Consider the following 20,980-nt stretch of genomic DNA (forward strand, 5'->3'; position numbering starts at 1 on the left):
TCAGGCCGCCCACACAGGACGCCTTAAACGGTCTGTTCTTCCCAAACAAGCCCATGCCAGAGTGTCGTACAGAGCTCCTTAGACCCCTGGCAATCTGTTAGATCTCTGAATGCTGCAGCACAGTGCCTTTAGAAATATACAGAATGGTAATACTGGATTACAAAAACAAACAAACAAAAGAGTCAATGTATGGTGTGGTAAAACTTGGGGGCGGGCCTCTTATCCATCGTAATTGTGGAAGAGGTGTGGGTTAAATGGTATTTCAGGATATTTACAGTTTCCTGGGGTGTTTGTCGCCTACTGTCACATTAGATACTCTTCATTTTAGTCGAGGTCAGTGAAAACAGAGAGTCATCATCTTTTCCTCTCATACACACTCTCTTCACCCCCTCGTTCAGTTCATGGATCTCTTCAGTTTGTCCACGAGCCCATCAATATCGGGAGACCCAGATTAGCAATCATTAGCCATCTTTATCAGTCAATACTTTCAAAATGAGTTAACGTGGAGGTTGCTGAGGGTGCCTGCCATGAGTCCTTACGTGCCCACAACAGCACAAAGGCTGACATCCTGGGCAGGAGTTTTCTCTCTGGCAGCTGGGGTTCAGGCCTCGTGGCAGTGGGTACTTCAAACAGTTGGTTGCCTGTCCCAACACATCACTTCTGTTGCCCACACCGCTATTCCATTTTCTGTCTACAGTGCTGTGTGACTACGTGTCAGGCTAGAGTTCTCAGACCCTGTGCTGGTTCTGAGGGTTGCTGGATTCATTGTTAAATGCCAGTGGAGACATCTGAGCTTATAATTATTCTCTTATAATTTTGTCTACTTATCATAAATTTTGCTGACTGAGGGCGGGGAGGGGACCTTGTTCAAACAGGTCATAGAGGCTTTACCTAACTCGAAGAGGAAAGGAATGGATTTCAGGGCTCTGGAGCACCCTTCCTCCTGTGGCACCCTCGCCGTGGTCCTCCTTTCTGACAGTCCTCCCTCCCGCTCCCCCTCTTCTCTTGTCTCCGGGGCTCTAGGATATCCGTGTCATCCCAGCTCTTTCCTTTATTCTTTGCCAGATGTGATGGTTAGTACTGATTGTCAGGATTGAGAATCACCTAGAAGACAAACCTCTGGGTGTGTCGGTGGGGGAAGTTTCTAGAACAGGTTAACTGACATGGGACAGCCTACACCCTATGTGGATGACATCGTTCGATGACTTGGAGTCCTAGACTTAATAAAACAGAAAAAAAAAGCCAAATACCAGCATTCATCTCCTTCTGCCTCCTGACTATGAATGTTATGTGACTAGCTGAAGCACCTGCCCCGAGAACTTTCCTTCCATGATGGACTACAACCTCAGACCTTGAGCCAACATTAATCTTTCATTTTTTTCTCCTTCCTTCCTCCCTTCCTTCCTTCCTTCCTTCCTTCCTTCCTTCCTTCCTTCCTTCCTTCCTTCCTTCTTTCCCTCCCTCCCTCCCTCCTTCCCTTCCTCCCTCTCTTTCTTCCTTCTGCTATTTGAGAAAACAATACTCTAGCTGAGCCTGAACTGCTTCCTGGGACTTCTTTGCTCTTCCCTTCCTTGTTTCACCCAAAGTCAATGTTAATTTCACTCAGTCCCAGGAAGGATGCAATAGTTGCTGGATGCCAGTTAATTTCAGTGGTTACAGAAACAAGAGAGACTTTTGAATCCCCACATCTCTCTACTTAAAGCATCCCCTTAACCCCTATGCCTTCCCATAATTCCTATCTCCCACCCTGCTTTACGTTCTTCATGACTTTTTAATTCCAATCTAAAATTGACTATTTACCTTATTATTGTCTGTGTCCCCCGAAAGCACGCCAATCTCTGCAATACCTAGCACAGCCTTGGGAATGTAATAAATATTCAGTTAGTACTGGCTAAAGGAATGAACGGACTGGAGTGCCGACAATTCTTCAATTTTTAATTTTTTAGTCTTTTGTTCACTATTGCTTTTCATTGAAACCATGAACATTAAACATCACGGGCCAATTACACGGGGTTATTTTATGGAACAAGGTTGATATAACAAGTCACTTCCCTTAGCACAAATAAAAGTCCTTTAAAAACATTTTTCCCTAAAGTGTCTATTTTTATCATCATTCAAGGATGCATATGCTAATCATCGTATTTTCCTGACCTGTGGTCTGCACACTCAAGGTACAGCTTCCCGGGTGGGCATGCGTGGAGCTTCACCCATCAGTCGTTGACAGGACTGCTGAAATGTATTAGCCAGGACCCTGAGGCCAGCAGGGGGCACCAGCAAGCAACCACAGGGACAAATCCAGCAGAGTAACTGTGTTTTCTTTCACCTGCAGCGTGCTGGACTGGCCTGACATAGCAGCACCATTGACCATTGACTCGGAAGCTATCTTAGGACCTCACAGACCTCAGATATGTTCCCAAACAGGAAGAGCCAAGAGGTCATTTATCAAGTTGCCTCAAACATGCCATGAATTGAATCTTTTTTTTATATTGCCTAGGATTTCTTTTCTCTTTTAATTTTTATTTGGAAAATGTACATTAAATATACATTTATGTTTTGGAGCGTGTGTGCATGTGTGTGATAGGAGGGGCGCCTCATACTGTAGCCCAGGCTGGCCTAGAACTTACTAAGTAGATCAGTCAGACTAGACTTGGGCTATTAGCAGAAACCTTCCTGCCTCGGCCTCCTGAGTGCTGAGTTTACAGGCATGAGCCACTATATCTGGACTTACACATCTCCATCTTAATGCAATTTAAAAAGCAGCGTGGCCGGGCGGTGGTGGCACACGCCTTTAATCCCAGCACTTGGGAGGCAGAGGCAGGCAGATCTCTGTGCGTTCCTTCGAGGCCAGCCTGGTCTACAAGAGCTAGTTCCAGGACAGGCTCCAAAACCACAGAGAAACCCTGCCTCAAAAAACCAAAAAAAAAAAAAATTAAAAAATAAAAATAAAAAGCAGTGTGAAGGGACCTGGGAAATGAGCATCCATGACAAGAAGGGCAGCATCCTCAGAGTCTCAAATGTCTGTGGGCCCTACAGCCCACATTCTTCCCCACCCCCTTTTTAGGCTCATTATGCTCCCCCTTCCCTTCACCTTTATATACAAATGTGTATCCTTGGCAGTATACCTTAGGATTTGCCATTTGGAGCAAGGAATCGAACTCAGAAACTTCTGTGGACTAAACAATACTTTGCCACTGAGCTATAGCCCCAGTCCAATTGTTTTTGTTTGTTTTACAACTTCCGTCCTTATAAAAATGAATTCATAAGGAATAATCTTTGTGTCTACCTTCTTTGTCAAACATTAGAGGCACCCACACTGTTGTTTGCAGCTATTGTTCGTTGATTTTTTTTTCCTGCATGTGATGTTATTAAGTAAAATTTCCACAACCTATTTATCAATTTTTTTGTTTTTGTCTTTTTGGTTATAATGAGTGTACTGTTCAGTTGAGTCTCTGACTTCTCTTCTGATATGCCTATGCTAACATTTTCTGAAGAGAATATATCTAGAGGCAAGATTGCTAGGTTCAGGAGTACATAGCTGAAGTTGTGCTAGATAAAGACATACTGTGTTCCAATTACATACACACATTTATACCCTGCCAAATATTCACAGACTTTTTATTATAGCATGTTGTCAAGATTTGCTTCTGTCTAACTTGTAAAGTTTAGCCAATGTATACTATGGGTAGTGGCAACATATGTTAATGATGGCTTTGTTAAGTCTCTCCCTCTCCTTTTCCTTTTCTCTCTCCCTCTCCTTTTCTCTCTCCCCTCCCTCTGTGTGTGTGTGTGCACATGTGTGCCTATGGAGGCCTTGATGCGTTCTTCAGATAGAGTCTACCTTGCTTTCCGAGGCAGTGTCTCTCTCCTGGTCTGGAGCTCACAGGCTAGGCTCAGGCAGAACCATCTGCTTCCTCTCCCCCAACACTAGGATTACAAGCGTGTGCCACCATGATGTGTGTTATGGGAACCATTCAGATCCTATGCTTCTGTGGCAAGCACTTTACCAACTGGCCTGTCACCTCAGTCCTGTCTGAGGTTTATGCACTTGTTTTTGTTCATGTTTTCTATGGAAGTGTAAGTCATATATTTTACGTATATGAATGTCTTAAATAAAGGACTAGATTAACAAATCAGTATATTCTTTTCTTTGTTTATTTCAGGATAGTTGTCAAACACAACTTGTTTGAAAGGATGGTCCTTCCCCTGGACCTTTGCACTTATTCTTCAGTTGTACACTAAGTGATCACTGATGTGAACTAACACTGGGGTGTACTATTTTGAACCATCAATTCACTTCTTGGTCCTTACTCAAATGCACTCCTGCCCCGCCCCCCCCATTCCCCCCCCCCCTCCCGTCTTCCCATCTGCCCCTGCAGAGTGCATCTTGGTATGTGGTGGTAAAGCACATTGACCCCCCTTGCTCTCCAGGAGAGCCTGGACTGTTCTTTGCTCTTGGCTTCTGCAGAAATGAAAACAGAGAGCTGCATCATTGCCTTTCTATCTCTCTGGCTAATTGCTCGCTGGGACTCTTTTCATAAAAATCCACTTTGTAGAAACAGGCTGCTTATAGAATTCGTGTTCCTTTCTTTCAGTCTCAGAAGATTTGAATTAAAAGAAAAGCATGAATTTTCTTCAGGAAAAAAGCTTTTTGCAATATGCATATTTAATAGGGTGGAAAAGAGAAAAGAGAATAACTACCCCTAATGTCTTAGTATCTCATTTACAAACAATTCCAATGAGTCGTTCAAACAAACTTTATATTTTGCGTTAATTTAAACAAGATGATATAAACTGGTAGAGTGCCCACAAGCCTTTGTCCCTGCGACACCACGCCAGTCTCCATGTTGACAGTTGGCAGATCCTCCCTCATTCTTCCCAACACTTCTTCCGTGATGTTTACCATTTCCTCACACACCAGAAACTTCAATCTCATACTTTCTCTTCTTCATTTTCAATCAAGTCCCTATAGCTGGCACTATATTAAAATCGTTAATAAAACCTACATCATTCCCAGTGTATGTAAACACGAGCCAAAGACAACAAATGGCATTTTATAAGTCCAAAATAGCATCTGAGTGCTGCCTTTAAGAATATTTGACGAAACTCAGCTTAATGAACCCCTGTAAAATTTCCAGGTAAAATAGGGTCCTATAAGACCCCCAAACATTATAGGCTATTACCAATACTTGGATACCATTCTGAATTTGACTATGAGACCCTATTGCTGAAGGAGCCACATACTTGAGTCACAGAATATGGAGGAAGCAAGCTGGTACTCACCTGGAAACTTCATCTCTATTGGCTAGCTTTCATGGTGCTGAAGAGGGGTACCCCTACTAGCAGAAGAGAAAAGTCATCATCGGTGTTACCCAGTGTGAACTCTGCAGGTTACAACAGTAACTGCCCTGACAAGATATTCTAACTGGTGCAATAGTGGTATGAATATCACGGGAGTAACCACTCACTTTCTGAACAGATTCCAAAGCTGCTTAAATCCCATAGCTAGCACAGTTAAAGTAGCCAAGAACCTGTGGTTAGGTCGGTCATAGGTGCTAGGGGGGAACCCAATACTATTATCCTGCTAGATGGATGTAGCATTATAAGGAATCCTAATGGCTCACAGATGTGTCAGTTAGTGCTTCTCTCAACTCTCATCAGAATTCTTCCTGCAATAGATGAGGATTAACATATGCAATTCACAATTAACTTTCAACAGTTCAATGTTCAGAGAATAAGAGACTTGGAATACTCAGTCTTAAATGGGATATACATATCATGCTTCTTCCCCCAAGACTTAGGGATCTTCATAGAAGAAGGGACAGAAAGATTGTAAGAGCTAAAGGCAGTGGATACCATCAAGGAAAGAGTATTTTTCAGACACAACAGGCCATTTGCACATATGAATTCACAGTGATTGTCATAAAACATCAACAAGACCAGCTCAAGTCCAACCCAGACAGAATCGCAACACGGAGAGGAGAAGGCAGGCATGAAATCTCACTACTAGCTGAGGAGCTATTGGCAATTGATAGATGTTAGGAGAGGGAGAATGGACAGTCAGTGGTTAAGATTGGGAGGATAGAGGGGCTGAATATGAGAGAGGTTGGAGGAGAGAAGAATATGATCAAATTACATCATATAAGAGCTCAAAGAATTAAAAGATTTTTTTTTTAAAGTCCAGGCAAGAAGAAGACAGGAGTGAGGATGGTCAACAAAGAGAGTATTTGGCTCAACATACACGACAGTGTCTGAGTGATGACAGCCAAGGTGAGTGACTGTGAATTTTGGAGCTGCTTCTTCCTGGTTAAAATTTCAGACTTTTCCGAATTCCTTGGACCTACATTGTGAGGTGTAGCATTGAATTTCCTCTTCCTTGGAACATTTTCTTTTAGCCCCATCTCAACAGGGTTCTAAATAAAGTGTCCAAAATTCCCAGGGAGCAAACCCAGGTTATAGCTCCAGATGACCAAGAAGAAGCAGGATTCTTTTTGGAGTTGCTATCACACAGACCTTATCTGAGTGTTGCCTTGCCTGGTGGCTTCTGCGCAGGCAGTCTACATGTTCAGCCACTGAAGCTGGCTGGCTAGTCTTTCACCCATGCCTTCACAGAAGTTTGGAGGCTACATTTAAAAGTTGGACAGATGTTCTTTCCATTTCTACTCCTAAAGCCCAGGTTCTTTTCAGTTTAGTTGGATATTGACCTGTCTGTACATCATCAGACACCTTCTAGAACTTGAACAAAACAAACAGATTTGGGGACAAATATAGCTAGAAAATCAACACTTGGTGATGGAAGGACAGTTTGAAGTATTTCAATCTCACCCAAATGATGAATGAACACCTGAGCAATTTAGGGCAAGAGGACTCAACCTTCATTCAATCTTTCAGCTCTGAGCAGCACCTAGATGCTGGTAACCAGAGAAATGATCTAGGTGGCTAACAAGTGAAAGAAATATCTTTGGAAACAAAAATTATTACAGAAGCAAGCAACCCAAGGCTGATACAATGACTCCCATAGCCATCAGGTGTCATGGAATGGCAACTGCTCCTTTTGGGGTTTAGTAAAGCCTGGACCATGTGAACAGACTATAGAGGATGCTAGAGAAGGTAGAGAGATTGCCTGTGCCGGCACCAAGAGAGAAGGGGCAAAGGGATTTCCTTTGAAGAGCAGAGGTTGGGCATTTCCACACAACACACACATGCCCACAGATTTCTGAACTAATTAGTACCTTTAAATTAGTTTCCAGAGAGGCTGCAACCCAACAGTGTGTGAACATTCCTTCTCACAAATCTTAGCTGGCAATGTTTGGCCTCAGCTCTATATACCCTGTGCCCCCAGCTCCATATACCCTGTGCCCCCAGCTCCATATACACAGTGCCCTCAGCTCCATATACCCTGTGCCCTCAGCTTCATCTACACAGTGCCCTCAGCTCCATATACCAAATGCCCCCCATGCCTTCTGTTCTGTTTTCTATCAAGCTCTAGTTTCAGGTAGCAGCAAAAATCCCTGATCATCAATAAAACCCACAACTCTCTGAAATGGTGTATGTATTTGAACAGTTGTCAAAGCCATTCAAAGTTGATCACTTTATATCTGAAGAGCTTTGTACTTTTTCCACTCAAGGATTAGAATTTTATTTTATTATTATATTTCATATATTTATTTTATTATCAGAGAGTTGGGCTTTTCATATTGCTTTTAATTTCTGGGAATTTTTCCTCATATCTTTAATACATTTAATAATTGGCACTGTGTTTGGTGATGTATGATGGTATCTAAGCACTTGGGAAACTAAGGGAAGGGAATTACAAGTTTGAGGCAAGCCTATTCTGGTAAGAGCTTGCCTCAAAAACAGATAAACAAATGAACAAAGAAACCCCCTAACAAAAATTGAAATTTCAGATTTCTTTTTAATTTTGTATAGGTTCATTGTGCATTAAAGAGATCAGCTTATGGGCTGAGAGATGGCTCAGAGGTTAAGAGCACTGACTGTTCTTCCATAAGTCCTGAGTTCAATTCCCAGCAACCACATGGTGGCTCACAACCATCTATAATGAGATCTGGTGCCCTCTTCTGGCCTGCAGGGATACATACAGGCAGAGTATACATAATTAATAAGTAAATCTTAAAAAAAAAGAGAGCGAGAGATCAGCTATTGCCTATCATAGTGATTGCAAACTGATCTTCTCACCCAGTGGTTCATTATCCAGCTATACTGATCGCAGTAATTATTCCATCTCTTAAATTTAGTTGCTGTCAACTTGACACAAACCTAGACACACCTGGGAAAAGGAATCTCAACTGAGCAATCACGTCCATCAGTGTGGCCCATGCACATGTCTGTGGGGCATGTTCTTGACTACTGACTGGCGTAGGAGGCCCCACCCACCACGGTCAACTTTATCTGGGTAGGTAAGCCTGGGCTGTGTAAGAAATGGAGCTGAGAAAGTCAGGACAATGAAGCCAGTAAGTGCTTCCCCTCCGTGATCTCTTGTTTCATTGCTTGCCTTGAGAGCCTGCTCTGGCTTCTCTTGGTAATGGATTAGACCTGTAAGTTAAAATAACCCTTTCTTCCCCAAGTTACTTTTGGTCATGGTGTTTATCATAGCCACAAAAAAAAAAAAAACTAGGAACTAGGACAAATTTATTCATAGTTTTCATTTAGTTAGGCTTTCCTTTTGTTCTTGGTTCAGGTACCTAATGTAGTCCCTTACCAAAAGCATGTTTTTACATAAGCATGTGTGTTGAGTTCAGGTGAGAGGGAGAAGGAGGAGTGAGTCTCAGGACGGAACCCTGGATAGCCACAGAACCATTGCTGTGCTTTGTCATTTCTTGCCGTCTGATTGGATAACTCAGTCAGCGGCATCCCTTTAAAGTCCTGGCAAGAAGCTGCGCAGTAGGGAGTCATTCCCTTGGGTCCTTAGCAATGGTTTGGGGATTGAAGGGAGGTGGACAGGAGTGGATATCACTCATTTTGGGCCTCTCTTCATTCGCTATCACCCAGCAAGACATCGGAGTCTATGCCTCATGTGGCCCTGTGGACATCCGCAGGGAAGGTCTAGAAATCTGCAGGAAGCCAAGCCGTAGAGTCAGTAATTGTCCCGAATAACCTTGAGGGTGTGTGTGTGTAGACCTTAACTAGCCTTCCTCCAACTTTTCACTATTTCTTGAGGTTACCTGCCTTTCCCAAAGCAGCAGCTACCCACCCGAACATTTGATCTCTGCTGTCTAGGGCTCATATCTCTTTTTGGTTCATGAGTTTTTCTACGGTTGAGGAGTAGCCTGAATCGTACTAGATTCTTAAGGTTGTTGCAAAAAAAAATTACTTGAAACTAGGTAATAGAGAGAGACAGAAATGTATTCTCCCACAAGACTTTGAGAGCAGGAGTCAAAAAAAAAAATAGAAGTTTACTTCCTGGGGGTAACTCATCCACGCCTTGCTCCCAAATTCTGGTCTTTGCTGGTAATCCTTGGACCTTCCTCATTCACAGGTGTGCTGCCCCACACCTGATCCCCACTCTGTTCGCATATTGCTCCGTCTGTGTCAGCACCTTTTCTTTTTATAGGCTATCTGATGCTATATCGCTAGCCCGTGGAGTTAATCCAAGATGATCTCATGTGGAGATCCTTAATGCCATTGTGTCTTCAAAGACCCTTTCCCATGCAGGTTCTTGATAGTTTCTAGGTGAATTATTTGGGGGGGAGGCACCCACCACCATCGTGGCAGGAGTAGAAATTGCTAAGGGCAGATGGCTCTCTGCCTGCTTTCAACTTACCCCAGCAGGGCATTGTACTAGCCTGATGCTGCTTTGCTCCTATCAAGACAGGCTTTCTTGGGCTCATTAGCTCAATTTGCCGGTATGCAGGCAACGGTCCCTTGTCTCTCTCACAAGCCTTTAGGAGGTTCTAAGAGCTCTTGCAAAAGAGCCATTTCTCAGTCTGGCTTGCAGGGAAGTCATGCATTTGTCCCAGGTCCTATGACCTGCTCTGTCCTCTGTCAACCTTAATAGAGACTTAATAGACATGCCGAACTGGGCCAGAGTCTATAAAAATCTATAAGCCATTAACTATAGCTATATTAAACTAATAAGAATCAATTCCCACACTTGCCTTCAAAGCATGCTGGGCCTCAGAAGCGACCTGAAAAATGACAGTCCGCAGCTGAGCTTGCGATCAGAGGGGGCTGGCCACGAGTGTCAGCTCCCCAGAGCTTATATTGTCCAACTCTCAGGAGCAGGCTCCCAGCTTAGCCTTTGGAGGCTGATTCTTCTGTGGTGAGGCCATTCCTTAACACCAGAGTGGAGGCCTAGGAAGGATTTAACGGGGAATTAGTAATGGCCAAGCTCCTAAAGTAATTGGGCTTGAAAATGCCCAAGTTTTGCTTTTCTAAATGGCCCTGGGCTGCATTATACCTATTGATCTCCCTGAGCTTTCGCAGCCTGTAAATGATGAACCTTTTAGCGCGCTCCATGACTGAAGGGCGCACCACTGTGAGAACAGCTCATTTCATTTTTTTCGATTTATACAAAAGATGCTGTGGCCCAAGCCCTCTAGGCACCCATCTCAATACATAAATATGCCAATTACGCTAAATGGAGATCCTGCAGGTTAAAAGTGCCTGGTAAAAGATGGAAGCTTTTTCCAAAGCCAGAAGAAAGTTGATCCGCCAAGGGAATGCCAAATCAACAAAAGTAGGGTCGTGCCAAACGGTGGAGGTCAAAAATACAAAAATAAACAAAATAGCAAAAAAGAAAGCAAGCCTTCTAGATTTCCAAATAAATGTGGGAAAAGATATCTTTAAGCTGTAAATGCACGATCCTTTAAATTTTGCTTTGTTTATTGGTATGTGTGTGTGTTTGTGTGTGGGTACGCCTCTACGCGCAGGTGCCCATGGAGACCAGAAGGGTGTATTGGATTGCCTAGAGCTGGGGTAACAGATGCTTGTTAGCACCCAAAGTGGGTCCTGGGAACTGAACTTGGGTCCTTTGGAAGAGCCCAAAGTCCTCTTAACCACCGAACCATCCCCTCCAGCCCCGAATGCTTATTTCTAAGTATCTGCTATTACATTTTTTCTTTGCAAGTTTCCAGATTAGGGAAAGAGAACAAAACACTCTCAAAGCTGAACTGACTCTAGGATTTCTTGTGGACGCACCACGTGTTACCAGAGTGAGTGTGGACACAGGGTCAGATTTACTACAGCCTGCCCTATAGTTAACCATCCCATCAGCATCATCAGTGGGGGAGACAGACAGACAGGCTCCGGCACGATAGCCAGGTGATTTTTATGTCCATTAAGATTTAAGAAATTTTGATCCATAATAAGTGATCAGTGGCTTATTCAGCATCCTATATCCCTGTCAAGTTCAGGCTATTCCCAACTAACCAATTGTATTGACGGAACAGAAGTCTAGGTACTGGCAGGGAACAGAGGGAAACAGGCTACTTATCCTCCAACCTGCAGACAAAGTAAACAATAAATACTTGTCACAACAACATACATCTCCAAGTCCTGGATGATCAGCTTCCACCCCCAACCAGCATTCCTGGATTTTCTCTGATGTTCCCCTTATTGCAGCTCTCACACAGACGGAGGGCATGCAGAGACGACTGGGCAGTTTAGAAGCCGCAGATGGGTCAGGAGGAAGGAATTTTGCCTCATGCTCTTAGCCCTCAGCTCTGTCTCAGCTGTTATTGACTGTAGACGGCACAATCCTCCAGCTTTTCTTCCACTCTTAGCAGAAAGCCTTAAAGATGTACAGGCTCAGCAATGTGACTGTTATCCAAATCACTCACCCTCAGGCACTTGGCTTCCTCAGCTGCTTCCTTGGCCAGCGGTTCGGTGAGCATTGCTTTATCATCTACTCAACGCCAGTCACCCGTCCCCAGTTGCTGCCCTGCCTTTCTTCCCCTTTACACATGGTCATCGGTAGCGGCCTTCACTTCCTTAAGACCTCTGATTTTCTCTATTCCCACTTTGTCACAAAGAAGTTTCAAAGACCCTCGAATCTCTTTACTAGTTGCAGGACAGAGAACCTGAACCATTCACTAGAAAACAGAAACAGTAGCAAACGTCTATTCTCTGATTTCTATGATCCCCCAACCTCTTTACTCTCCGGTTCCTGGAACCCCCTTTTCCATTCTTTGTCTCCATTGCATCAGCTCATCTCCAGCTGGAAAAAAACGAGCAATACTTTTTGGTTTCCATTGAAAGATTGTGTAACTCATTTTCAGAGTTGTTATGGTGTGGGGCAGGCACTGGGTTGGGATTTTAGCTCATAGTCTCAGCGAAAGTCACTAGCTGCTGCAAAGCACTTGAACAATTCATCCAAGGCTATACAACTGATTTCTGGAGGGCCGATTATAATCAAGCTATAGTAAATAAAAAAAATCTATCATGCCCCAGGGACCTGGAAGCCCTGACAAAACCTTTAGCTCCACAAGACTCCTGTATGGATGGATGATTTGCCAATGAGGGATGTAGGGAGGTCATGTCACAGAGTCACTTGGGAAAATAAAAAAGGTGCTAGTCATTTGCCTGGCCATAGTGGCGCACACCTTTAATTCCAGCACTCAGGAGGCAGAGGTAGGTACATCTCTGAGTTCGAGGCCAGTTGGTCTACAGAGCGAGTTTTAGGACAGCCAGGGCTATACAGAGAAACCCTGTCTCAAAAAGAGAAAAAGAAAGTTAGCCTCCAGTAGCAAGGTGGGTAAGAAGGGTAGAGCCCTACAGAGGCTCTGCAGAGACCAAGGAGAGAAGCTTGGCCTACTGAATCTTAACTTCTTTTTCCTATAAGATCTTGACTCTAACTCTCAGTTTTCAAATAGATATTACCAAATAGATATTATCAAATAGATATTACTGGTCTGGACAGTAAATACTGCCATGGGCTTCCTCTTTGTCTGATGCTATCTGTGAACAGAAGATGAAGAATCACATTGATACACATGTCCAGTCTTCAGCCTTAGAGAGGTCTTGTTTTCCAGCCAGGAGCTATTTCCCATTGACTGTGTGGCCTCCCTGATACAAATCACATATCTCAATGAGTCTTGGTTTCTCCATCTGCAGGAGCCTCACTTACTCAGTGCAATGTCTGAATGGCTGCAGGAGAAGTTCTTGTGACTCAGAAGTCATCACAGGCCCTAGACTGTGGAGAAAGGAAAAATATCAACACTTTTATCCTCAAGGGCTTCTGGGAGGGGTAGAGAAGAGGTTTGAAAATGGAGGAGGGCATTACTAATTGACTATTTATCTCGTGGGATTCCTGTGAGCAAAATATTTATTTACTGAGCAAATGTGTAATGAGACTGTCTATCTTTACCATGCCCAAGGATAGAATAAGGGAAAGGGATGGTAATAGCAGGGAGGCAGATCATAACTTACCAAGAGTAATAGTTCTCTAATAATAAGAATTGCTATCTGGGCATGGTGGTGCCTGCCTATGATCCCAGAACTTGGCAGGCTAAAGCAGGAGGACGGTGAGTTCAAGGTCAGCCTGGGCTGCTGGGAGATTCTATCTCAAACAATGGTATCAACAGAAAGATGTCAATAATATTAGTACTAGTAATAATGATAATGATAATAATGATAATAATAAATTGCCACACAGTAAACTGGAAGCAGTTTTCCAACACTGGAACTATGGCACTCAAAGATGGGTTGATCTCAGTAGAAAAGGCTATAAAAAGATATTCAGAGAATGATGGAATTTGTATTGTTTTCCTCCGGCCCCTCTGCCTGACCTTTCTGTGGGACTCTCAAAGTCAGAGCATGTTCTGTCTTCTCTCTCCTTTCATCCACTCTCATTGACCACTTTCCCACCACTGCTTTGCCTCGGGTCTCTCATCTGATCTCCAGACACTGTATCTGTTGGTGATTGAACTTAGATGGCTCCAATTCCCTAATTCCCAAATGGACCTATCATTTCTCTCCCCAAACCTGGCCCTTCTCCACTTTGTGAGCCAGGACTCAAAGGCATTTCACAGGCTTGTCACTTTCAAAGGACTCCCCTGCTGAGTTTCAAAGGGGGGAAAAAAAAGCAAGCAAGCCAGCCCTGTCAGTAGAGGGAGATCTCAGATAGGAGAAGAAGCCTATAGGCAGTGTGTCAACATACTTTTACATCTATTTTTTAAATTCCAAAATAAAGTTTTTAAAATTTTCTGTTTTTTCAACCATGAAAAACTTAACATTGCTGTTTCATAACCTCTGACAAGGTTTTTATTCCCTGTACCTACGCAAATTCTTTCTGCTGTCTTTCCTTATGCAACAGAAGCAGACTTGCTAGTTGGATTTTAATGTCCACAAAACTCACAAACGCTCGCATCCACTCCTATGTGTTTATGTAGAGGCCACGCCACTGAACCCACAGGGTGCAGCTGAGTCCAAGCTAGACATAGCAAGGTGGCTGTACATCAAATCCCAGGTTTACCAGGATGCTTGGTCTGCTTCTGTTCCTGCCTCAACTGTTGCATGGTCCAGTCATAGAAACTTTGCAGCCAACAGTACTCTTAGTTCCATTCAGCCTTTTAACCTTGTATTTCCATATTTTTCTCCCAGGATAGTTTCTATTATGCTACTATATAATTTCTTATTGGAAGCTAATTTAAATCCCTTTATAAAAAGGCAGGCAGGATGGATGGATAGATGGATGCGTGGAAAGACAGATAGCTACTCTTTACTGCCATGTTGATAGAAAGGCTACAGAAATATTTACTATTTCTGTTAATTCTACCTGAAGTTAATTTTCCCTTGATTCCATTCCTTTTCCCCTCATCTCATCTCCTTCCCCCTGTACTAATTTCTATACCCATCCCGTCTCCAGGTCGGGATAGTATTTGGGCAGTCACAGGCGGGACACTCAAGCTTTCCAGAGAAGTGCAACTGAGCATGCTCTAGTCAAGCCAGCATTCACCTCCTTGGCCACTTTCCTGTCCTACTTCCTTTTCCTTGTTCTGTCCTGGTCTCTATTGTGGAAGATTCACTTTTATTTAGTGTCCTACCCAAGATGGCAGCAGTACAGCTTTGTTCAAAAACCAAAACCAGTTCCCACCTCAGACCTTAGGGTGCACGCCCTATGAAATAGGTAGGATCTCTGCATCTGGGGAGACTTGAAAGGACTATCCTAGAAGAGAGGATCACAAGAAGCTGTTTCTGGGGAGGGGGGGTTGTCTGCTGGGAAAAATGTGAGGCTGAGGGAAAAAGCAATCATGCATGTTCACAGTTCCCTCCCCCACACCTCACACTCATTCCCACACAGACAGTTGCACACCCCTCCACATTCCTATGTTTGCTCTCCAGGTGAGAAGCGCCCTCAGCTTGCATGCTCCTCAGGACACAAAACTTCATACTTCAAGGGTTCAGGCATGAGAACCACATGAGCCTACTTTCTCAGCTGGCTCCACAAGGAGCCTCATGACAGTCTGGAAGAACTCACCCCACAAGCATGGATGGAGTATTTACTACATGCCAGGGACACTTACAGGCATAAGGGGGGGGGCATGAGAGTGGGAGAGTAAAGATGTTTGTAAGCCAATCCCTCAAGACTCTTCATGGAAAAGCACCAGAAAGAAACTAGTTATTCAAAATTGACAAAACAATATTGACAGTATGGTGGTTTGAATGAGAATGGCCTCCTATGGATTCATGTAATTGAATGAGTCCTCGGTGGGACTGCTTGAGAAGGACTAGGGAGGGAGGTGTGGCCTTGTTGGAGGAGGTGTGTCACTGGAGAATTCCCCCCCCTCCCTGCTTGTGGATCAGGTTGTAAACTCTCAGTGACTTCTTTTATTACTATGCTTGCCTTCCTGCTGCCTTGCTCCCCACCATGATAATAATCCTGACATCTTAAACTGTTGTTACAGTAGGGCTCCTTTGTTCTTCCCAGCCACCTGGCTAGTTTAGCCCCCGAAATAATCACACAGAAATTGTACTAATTAAATTACTGCTTGGCCCATTATCCCTAGCCTCTTATTGGCTAACTATCACATCTTGATTTAACCCATTTCTATTAATCTGTATCACCACGTAGCAGTGGCCTACCGGGAAAGAGTCGGCACATCTGTCTCTGGTGGCTCTATGGTGGTTCTCTGATTCTGTTTCCTTCCTCCCAGAATTCAGTTCTGTCTTCTCTGCCTACCTAGTCTTCTACCTAGTCTTCTCTGCCTACCTACCCTATCAGGCCAAGCAGTTTCTTTATTTATTAATCAATGAAAGCAACACATAAACAGAAGAAACTCTTACTCCAAACTGTAAGTCCCAAATAAAGAAATTCTTTCTTTTTATAAGTTGCCTTGCTCATGGTGTCTTATTACAGCAATGAAAAAGTCACTAAGAAAACCAGAGATATTGAACTGTGTTTGGGCTCAGTTTACATTAGTATGACAATAACCAAACTAAATCTTTTCACATTATATAGAAAAAAGAGGTAAAATTTAGACCAAGACAAAACATAGGCATGGCCACCAACTTCTCCAGGAAATGTGGTTATCATCAAGCACGTTTATAACCAAGTCATCAACAGCTAGGAAAAGGTTAGTCCCAGACCACAGGAAGAAGCATGGACAAGGCACCACTAAGCACTTCCTGAATTCCGATAGAAAGAAGCAGAAAATACAGGTAGCAGCAGAGTAGAATACAAGTAAAGTGGCTAGAAAATACCCCATTCAAGGAAACCAAAGATTCACTGCTTGGTCTCTTGGTTGTCTGGCAACAACAATTCTTACTCTTTCACGCTTAGCATTGTGCTCTGCTTCGACACCCTGTGTGTAAGAACTCGTGTGTTTCCGCCCAGCCTCTGAGCTCAGGTAGGAAAACAGTTCAGCCATGTTCTCTCCTCAGATGCTATCCCTCGGTAACATATTATGACAGTGCGTATAACCGTGCTTTGCAAACAGTAAAGCAAGAACGTGCATTAATGGCTGTAATTACGAGGAGCTGTTCTGAGTATCTCAAGCTGATCTCTAATCACAATTGCTGTTGTCAGGTCAAATGTGAGAAGAACTCATGCTCCTTGCCTCTGTGATGACTGTGCCAGTCAGGCCCGGTGCTGTTGTGACAGCTGGGAATGAGCTTCACTTCACTGGGCATGTCAGATGGTCATTTAAAAAGCTGGGATCTGTTTTTGTTTTTTTAAAAAAGATAATAGAAGTGGTTTATGTTCAAGAAGCCTATCCCTCCTGCTAGGAGAGGGGCTCAGGCCAGCAGCTGAGGGCCAGACTTCAAACCAGGAGCTTGGGGACCTAGTGATGCCATAGATCCCATGGGGGCATTGCAAGGATGGTCAGCCAAGAGAGAGGCGTTTGCAATACAAAGCCAACTTTTTGACAGAAGACAGGTGGTGATCTTGGCAGCCCATTAGCTTCAGAGAGAGGCAGCCAAGGGCCTGTGGGTGTGCCAGCAAGAGGGTAGGGTCTTCCCAGAAGGGTTGGTGATGGTGGCAGGCACCAGTGATGGCAGGTACCGTGACATCTCTGCTTGTACAAGAATGCTTAAGCACATTCATTAGGTCTCTTAATTTTGCTCTCCCCGGTCCCTTCCATATTCCTATAGGTCAGCTCATTCAGCAAGCATGTCTAGACACATGAGAACTCAACCCAGACACCACTTATCATATCTGCTATGGAAAAATACATTCCCTTGGAATATTTATCATGAGTTCAATATGGGTTTTGTAGGACTAACAAAAATTCACTTCTCTTCCTGCTGTCAGTTTCCTGGCTTTGTAGATGCAGAAAGGAGTAAAATATCAAAAACTAGAGAGGGGAAGGTAAACCCAACGATATCACCCCTTTGCTCAAGATTTTAAGTAGCTGTTTTCTCCCTGGGTTCTTTTCTCAAAACTTCAGGAGGCCATCTCATCAGTGTGACAATGGCCACGAGGCCACCTCATCAGTGTGACAATGACCACTTTGGTGAGGTTTCTTGAGCAACAGCCTCCAATATTCTGTATCCTGTTTTTCCATATACATTTTCTTATATAGAAGATTACTATAACTACTTATCAACTAAGCAAACATCAGAGACTTTAGATTTATTTAATCCTGGAAGCAAGCCTTTGAGGTCTTTGTTCTTTTTTTTTTTTATTTTATTTATTTATTAAGGATTTCTGCCTCCTCCCCGCAACCGCTTCCCTTTCCCTCCCCCTCCCCCGACCAAGTCCCCCTCCCTCATCTGCTCGAAGAGCAATCAGGGTTCCCTGACCTGTGGGAAGCCCAAGGACTGCCCACCTCTATCCAGGTCTAGTAAGGTGAGCATCCAAACTGCCTAGGCTCCCACAAAGCCAGTACGTGCAGTAGGATCAAAAAACCCACTGCGATTGTTCTTGAGATCTCAGTATTCCTCATTGTCCGCTATGTTCAGCTAGTCCGGGTTTATCTCATGCTTTTTCAGACCTAGGCCAGCTGGCCTTGGTGAGTTCCCGATAGAACATCCCCATTGTCTCAGTGTGTGGGTGCACCCATGGTGGTCCTGAGTTCCTTGCTCGTGCTCCGTCTCATTCTGCTCCTGATTTGGACTTTGAGATTTCTGTCCGGTGCTCCCATGTGGGTCTCTGTCTCTGTCTCCTTTCATCACCTGATGAAGAAACATGGTCACTGGTTCTGGCCTTCCCTAAGCACCCTCTTGTTCTAAGACTGGAAGATACTTAAAAGTAGTTGCTGGGGATGTTTACCCATGACATTTGTTCCTTGAGGGTATGGACAGGGTTTTCCAGGTGAACCCAAAACTTGGCCCATGGCAGTTAGCATTCATTTACCTGCTAAAGGATTCATCAAATATGACAACAGTCATGTCGTAATTTCCTGAAATTATAGCTCTGGAGCTCAGGATGGAGAACACACAGTGCTTAATGGAAAAAGAGCAAGAGAGCAATTTAAATCAAAGATTTGTTTTTATTTTATTTTTTTGCTTCCACTAGACAGTCCCTACCAGGAAGCCTGGCTTTTTCTGCTGTTGGAAGTGGAGTTCACTGGCCAGGAACATCGAGCACCAGGAAGCTTGTTAGAAATACAACCAACTGAATTACGTCCCAAACTCACTCATCAATTTTGAATTACAATGAAATCTCCCAGTTATTCAATGTCCTGCTAAAATTTGAGTAGTAGTCCTGCAGGGGTCACCTTGACCTCTATCTTCTGCCTCAGTACAGAGCCAACTTCTGTAACTTACCAGGAGGGCCAAGGAGACCACAGAGCTGTACCCCCTGCTCATCCTTTGACCTCAGTGGGAATGATGATGGAATCCCAAGTGCCCAGAAGACCCTCTGCAGGTGTTACAATTTCAAACCAAATCCCCTATTTCCATAATCACAGATGATGACTCAAAACTACCACCTCAGAGGCCCACCTCTACCTATAACCCTCACTGGTCCACCCCTACCTTTAACCTTCAGAGGTCCACCCTGCCTATAACACTCAGAGGCCCACTCTACCAATAGCCTTCAGAATCCTAGCCCCATCTCCGCAAGCCAATGACTTCTACCCCACAGTGTCTAAAGTCTTCCCATACAATGTCACCATCTTGAAACCATCTGTTCAGACCCATGAGTCTATGGGGACACATTTCACACTAGAACCCTAAGAAGTACCATGCTTAAAAGGCTTGACTTTTAATGCTTTGGTATAACTGCACTGAAATAATTAATTTTTACCTTTGAATTTGTGTCTGTGAGTGACATATGATGGGACGGTGGAGTTTGGAGCCCTGGACCACGCACTCTCTAGACTAGGTTTTCACCTACATGCTAAGATTGTGTAGCCTCCTCTTCCTCTTTCTGCCCATTCTTTGTTGTTACACCCATGCCATGTTCAGGGTGGGTAAATTAGGCTCTGCTGCTGCATTCTGCCTTGGGGGAGGGGGAGCTCCCTGTACCAAGTACGGGAAGAATGGGGGGTGTCCTTCTGCATTATAGGACAGTGCAATGTCATGCTGATCCACCAGGGGTTGGTGCTGTTACTATGTATTCAACAGGCACATAAGTACTGGGTGGGAGGTTACAGTCTTTTGGAAGCCGTCTGTCCTTGCAGGTTGGAGCAACAGGCCTTCGGGACCCCACAATTGATTTATGAAACCACATCATTTTTCTGAACTGAGCCCTGCAAATTATGAGGCCCATTCAGCCTTGTCTATAGCTCTTTGAAGTATGTTTTTTAAATATGATGTCTCTTTGAATATAGTGCGATTGTGAAGTCACAATAAACATATGACATTACTGTTATCTTGAAGGGTGCTGAGTGCAAGACACTAACAATTTAATAAGTTTGGGCTTTTGCACTGACCTATGTTAATATGCAATTTCATGCATTTTTGCACAGCCAGAGAGAAGTGCTTAAGAACGCATTTGATTATAAGATCTATGTGAAAATGCATTATCTGCCTGCTTTGAGCATGGTCAACTGTTGACCTCGCCAATTAGTCGATTCAGAATGAAGATTCAATTACAATGAACAAATATTCCTTGAATAATTTCTATGTGTAAAGTCCTATGCTAGGGCCAATGGGATGCTTGCAGATGTGTGATATCGCTTCCTTTCTTTGGGACGTTTGCAAGCAAGTTGGAAGAGGCAAAGACCCACGCATGGATGACTGAAATGTCAGAGAGGAAATGGGGTTTGTGAAGCTGAACTGTTGAGGGTCAATCCCTGGCAGTGAGCTCTCTTCCCTAGTTCCATTCCTGTTCTTTGGGACAGAAGGTCAGCTTGTTTTAGGGTTTATCTTTGGGAAGACAAGGTTACCTCCAGTTCGGGGATAAATCTTGATTGACTGAACTGGTTCCGTGCTAATCTTGTGTCCCTTGTCAAGTATTGGTTGACTATGAACACTGACTTGGTTCTGACGGATGGAACAGACAACAGAGACTTCTGGACTGCTCTCACAGGTTTGCTTATGATAGATCATGCTTCTGGGCTTGCGTGACTGCTTGGCTTACTCCCCTGGCTCCGGGGCTGAGTGTCATAAGTGACTCAACTGTGCTCCCCTCCAGTTC

This window comes from Microtus pennsylvanicus, chromosome 5 (genome assembly GCF_037038515.1).
Source record: "Microtus pennsylvanicus isolate mMicPen1 chromosome 5, mMicPen1.hap1, whole genome shotgun sequence".
Classification (NCBI taxonomy): domain Eukaryota; kingdom Metazoa; phylum Chordata; class Mammalia; order Rodentia; family Cricetidae; genus Microtus; species Microtus pennsylvanicus.